Below are 6000 nucleotides of genomic sequence, written 5' to 3'. Positions count from 1 at the left end.
ACCACTCGGTAGGATTTTTATTACTTAGGTGAGTATTGGACTGCAGCTAAGCCTCCGAGTGAGAGGCAGACTCACCACTCGGTAGGATTTTTATCACTTAGGCGAAACAGATTCATAGCTAAGCCCCCGAGTGAGAGGCAGACTCACCACTCGGTAGGATTTTTATCACTTAGGCGAAACAGATTCGCAGCTAAGGCAATATGTAAAAAAGAAATAAACAACAATCATTTGGAAGACTGTAAAATTATGTCTTTTGATAACCAAACTAAAAGGTACTTCTTATTACATCTCATCAATCTAAATACTTAAGAGTAAAAAGGGCAGAGTAGTCTGCGTTCCAAGCGCGTGGTTCATCTTTGTTGTGCTCAATGTTGAAGAGACGGTATGCTCCGTTGTGGAGCACTCTGGTGACGTCGAAAGGGCCTTCCCAGGCAGGAGCGAGCTTGTGTGGCTTCTGCTGGTCCACTCGGAGAACCAGGTCTCCTTCTTGAAATGCCCGACACCTTACGTTTCTGGCATGGAATCGACGCAAGTCTTGCTGATAAATGGTCGACCGGATCAAGGCCATCTCTCTTTCTTCTTCCAGGAGATTGACTGCATCTTGCCGAGCCTGCTCTACTTCCTCTTTTGAGAAGAGTTCAACTCGGGGCACGTTGTGGAGCAAATCACTCGGGAGTACGGCTTTGGCTCCGTAGACAAAGAAGAATGGAGTATGTCTAGTCGATCGATTGGGAGTTGTCCTCAATCCCCAAAGCACTGACGGGAGCTCATCGACCCAAGCCCCTACTGCATGTTTGAGGTCACGCATCAACCGGGGTTTCAGTCCTTTGAGAATCAACCCATTCGCTCGCTCAGCCTGTCCATTCGACTGAGGGTGAGCGACCGAGGCGTAGTCGACCCTCGTGCCTTGGGAAGCACAAAAGGCTCTGAACTCATCAGAGTCGAAGTTTGACCTGTTGTCCGTGATGATGCTGTGCGGAATGCCATATCTGAATATCAATTCTCTGATGAAACTCATAGCAGTACTTGCTTCAAGGTTTTTAATGGGCTTAGCTTCGATCCACTTGGTAAACTTGTCGACTTCCACTAGCACATGGGTAAATCCACTCATGCCGGTCCTCAGAGGTTGAACCATGTCCAATCCCCAAACAGCAAAAGGCCAGACGAGTGGAATAGTCTTCATAGCTGATGCGGGTTTGTGGGACATGTTGGAGTAAAACTAGCAGCCTTCACACTTGTCCACTATTTCCTTTGCCATCTCAATCGCACGAGGCCAGTAAAATCTGGCTTGGTATGCTTTGACCACAATGGTCTAAGAGGACACATGGTGACCACAGGTCCTCGAGTGAATATCATTGAGAATCATTCGGCCTTCTTCTGGCGTGATGCACTTCTGGCAGACCCCAGTTACACTTTCTCTGAACAACTGACCTCTTATCACGGTAAAGGCTTTAGACCGTCGGACGATCTGTCGAGCCTCTTCTTCATCCTCTGAAAGTTCTTTCCTAAGAATGTATGCAATGTACGGCACTGTCCAGTCAGGGGTGATGACCAAAACCTCCATGACCAAGTCGACCATGGCTGGGACTTCGACTTCACTCAGATATATGGCGCTCTTGGGCTGTGACGACCCTTCAGTGAAAGGATTGTCCTGAACTAAAGGTGAATGAATATGTTCCAAAAACACATAACGGGGAATGGCCTCTCTTTTTGAACCTATCTTTGCCAACTCATCTGCAGCTTGATTTTTCAGTCGAGGTATGTGGTGAAGTTCCAACCCTTCAAACTTCTTTTCCAGCTTTCTTACTGCATTGCAATAACCAGTCATGGCCGGGCTCATGACATCCCATTCCTTCATCACTTGATTAACCACCAAATCTGAGTCGTCGTAGACCATAAGGCGAGGGACGCCGATTGAAATGGCCATACGCAACCCTTATAAAATTGCTTCATATTCGGCTTCATTATTGGAGGAATCAAAGTGGATCTAGAGAACATAGTTGAGCCTATCTCCACGGGGGTATACCAGTACTACCCCGGCACCTGAACCATTCAGCATCTTGGAGCCATCAAAGAACATAGTCCAATGCTCCGAGTGAACTTGAGTCAGCAGTTGCTGTTCAATCCACTCAGCGAGGAAATCTGCGATTGTCTGGGACTTGATAGCCATCTTTGCCTCAAACTTGATATCCAGAAGAAGGAGTTTAATCGCCCATTTTGCCACTCGACCAGTTGCATCTCTGTTATTCAGGATTTCAAATAGTGGTGCGTTGCTGACGACCGTAATGGAGTGATCAGAGAAATAATGAGCAACCTTCCATGGTCATGTATATTCCATAGACAAGCTTCTGATAATGTGGATATCGTTGCTTGGATGGAGTCAAAACTTCAGAGAGATAGTAAACTGGGCGTTGAACTTTGTAAGCTTTTCCTTCCGCCACTCGCTCGACCGTGAGTACTGTACTGACAACTTGTCCAGTGGCTGCAATGTAAATCAGTAAAGGCTCTTTGCTGATTGGCGCAGCGAGCACCGGCTGGGTGGACAGCAGGGTTTTCAGCTCTGCAAACGTTGCATCAGCTTCTTCAGTCCACTCGAACTTATCAGATTTCTTCATCAGTCGTTAAAGAGGCAAGGCCTTTTCACCGAGATGAGAAATGAATCGACTCAAGGAGGCCAAACAACCAGTCAGCTTCTGAACGTCATGCACTCGCACAGGGTGCTTCATTCAGAGGATGGTATCAACTTTTTCCGGATTGGCGTCGATCCCTTCGAAAATGAGAAAACTGAGTAACTTTCCTCCTGGAACTCCGAATGTACATTTTGACGGATTGAGCTTGATATTGTATCTTCTTAGGTTGGCAAAGGTTTCTGCGAGGTCAGTCAATAGGTCGGAACCTTTGCGAGACTTGACCACAATGTCATCCATGTATGCTTCCACATTCCGACTAATTTGAGTGAGCAGGCACTTCTGAATCATTCTCATGAATGTGGCTCCGGCATTTTTAAGACCAAATGGCATGGTGACATAGCAAAAGCACCCGAATGGGGTGATGAAAGTTGTTTTTATTTCGTCAGGACCATACAGTTGGATTTGATGATACCCGGAATATGCATCTAAGAAAGACAAACGCTGACACCCCGCAGTCGAGTCAACAATCTGATCGATGCGAGGGAGAGGGAAGTGATCTTTCGGGCAGACCCGATTGATATGCTTGAAATCAATGCACATACAGAGTGAATCATCCTTCTTAGGGACCATGACTACATTGGCAAGCCACTCGGAGTGGTAAATCTCACAGATGAACTTTGCTGCTAGCAGCTGAGCCACTTCCTCGTCAATTGCTTTCCTCTTCTGCGCGGTGGACCGCCAAAGGTGCTCTTTGACGGGTTTTACCTTGGGGTCGACATGCAAACGGTGCTCAGCCAGTCCCCTGGGTACACCTGGCATGTCAGAGGGTTTCCATGCAAAGATGTCCCAGTTCTCACAGAGGAACTGGATGAGCACTTCTTCCTATTTGTTGTCGAGTGTTATCGATATATGAGTCGGTGCGGCATTTGGATCGGTCGGGTTAATATGAATCGGCTTCGTTTCACCAGTCAACTGAAATGCAGAATCTGTAGTAGGCTTCTTGGCTCGGAGCAAATCACTCGGATCTGCATTCTTCTGATACTCTTGGAATTCAACTACTGCCATCTGCGCATCGGCAATTTTGGAACCTTTCTGAAAGCATTCCTCTGCTTTCTGTCGGTTGCCAGTAACTGTGATCACACCTTTGGGACCAGGCATCTTCAACTTGAGATACACGTAACATGGTCGAGCCATAAAACGTGCGTAGGCCGGCCTACCCAGAATGGCGTGATAAGCGCTCTAGAAATCCACGACTTCAAATGTCAACTTTTCCTTACGGTAATGCTTGGAATCACCGAAAACCACACCGAGTGCGATCTGGCCGAGTGACTCGGCTTTCTTTCCAGGGATAATGCCATGAAAACTCATGTTGCTCTCGCTAAGTTTGGACATCGGAATGCCCATCCCCTTCAAGGTTTCAGCGTAAAGGATGTTCAGGCCACTGCCATCGTCCATCAACACTTTAGTCAGTCGAGTGCCTCCAACCACGGGGTCGACCACCAGTGCTTGCCTCCCGGGGGTGGCTACACGAGCAGGATGGTCAGACTTGTCGAATGTGATGGTTGTCTGAGACCATTTCAGGTATGTGGTCGCCGCCGCCGGAGCGGCCATATCCACTTCTCTATTGATGACTTTCAATCGACTCTTTCTCTCAACATCAGCAAAAATCATCAGGGTTGAATTGACTTTGGGATAACCGTCATCTTCTTCCTCATCCTCCTCTCTGTCTGGCTCCTTTCCCTTTTCACTTGGTTGATCTCCTCGGAACTGCTGGATCAGGAGCCGACACTATTGAGTGGTGTGTTTAGGGTAAATCAGGTTCCCCTCTTCGTCCTTCTTCGTGTGGATGTGACACGGTAAATCCAACACATCATTGCCTGCCTGATCTTTCACTTTCTTAGGGGGCCAAGGCCCCTTAGGTTTTCCCTTAAACTTTCCTTGAGCCACTGCTGCGATCTCACCGGGTGTTGCGGGCTCGGCCTTACGCTTCTGTTTCTGATTGGAATTACCTCCACCGGTCTCCTCGACGACTGGTCTACTCTTTCCACTACGGAGTCGATCCTCTTCTTCCCCGTTAGCGTACCGGGTGGCTATTTCCATCATCTGAGTTAGAGTCATATCACCAGTCCGACCGAACTTCGGGACTAATTCTCGGTATTTGACGCCCTCCTTGAAAGCGCACACTGCTTGATGCTCTGATACATTTTCGACGGTGTGATGTAAAGTGGTCCACCTCTGAATGAAATCTCTCAAGGTCTCACTCGGCTTCTCCACACAATGTTGCAACTCGGTCAATCCTGCTGGTCGTTTGCACGTGCCTTCGAAGGTTCTAACGAACACTCGAGCCAGCTCTTCCCAGCTGTATATACTACTCGGAGCTAACTGAGTAAACCACGCTCGGGCTGACCCATCCAACATCAGAGGGAGATGTTTCATTGCCACTTCATCATTTCCACCACCAATCTGCATAGCCACTCGGTAATCCTCAAGCCAAGTTTCAGGCTTGGATTCCCCGATGAACTTACTGACTCCGGTCGCCAACCTGTAGTTGGGAGGAATCACTACCGCCCTGATGGCCCTACTGAAACACTCCAGACCGGAAACATGCACTCTGCTGCCACTTGGACGATCTCTGCGAGGGTCTTCTCTATGCACTCTGTTCCGGTCAACAAGGCCCTGAACGAGGATGGATCTTGCGTCGAAGCCTGGTTCTCTTGGGTCAACTAAGGCTCTGTGCTCGCCAATGTGACAGCGTCTGTCATCGTTCCGCCGAGGCACATATGACGCACTCCTCGAAGGAGGCGTGGGTCCCCGATGACGATTGTCGCGGTCGAGTGGATGATCATACTGTCCACGGCCTTCATGCCGCAGGGGCGATCTTGGGCTGTGGGCCGACTGAACTGTGTCTGCTACAACGAATCTGCTGTGAATCCTATTCCATCACTGAGATACTGCTGTGTTTTGCTCTCCTGCTGCCCGGAGCAAGAGCCGGATCTGCATCAGCCCTCTGCCAGCCTCCGACTGGGAAGGTTGGATCGACTCTTCTATTCGGGCCGCAGCTGTGAGGTTCTGAATTGGAGTACGGTATACCTTAGGTGGAGGCGGAAAAAGCTGCCGTCGACTGGACTCATGGATCTGCTCCTGAGCGCGCTCGTTGAGAGCACGCTGAAGGTTATCCAGTCGAGTGCGCTCATCCAAATTAGCTAGGCGCACCTCCTCCAAGACCCGAGCCTCGGGGGTTTCTCCAATGATGGGCGTGTGGAGTGCATCCATGTTGCGGCGACGAAGTTCTTCCCTCTGCTGCGAAGAGAGGGGTTTGGGTCGGTATTCTTCGTGGACGCATGACGGATCGCCGCCCCCGTCTCCGCCG

The sequence above is a fragment of the Triticum dicoccoides genome, chromosome 6B, assembly GCF_002162155.2.
Source record: "Triticum dicoccoides isolate Atlit2015 ecotype Zavitan chromosome 6B, WEW_v2.0, whole genome shotgun sequence".
Classification (NCBI taxonomy): domain Eukaryota; kingdom Viridiplantae; phylum Streptophyta; class Magnoliopsida; order Poales; family Poaceae; genus Triticum; species Triticum dicoccoides.
The sequence above is the reverse complement of the archived record's forward strand: the minus strand, read 5'-3'. Positions refer to the sequence as shown.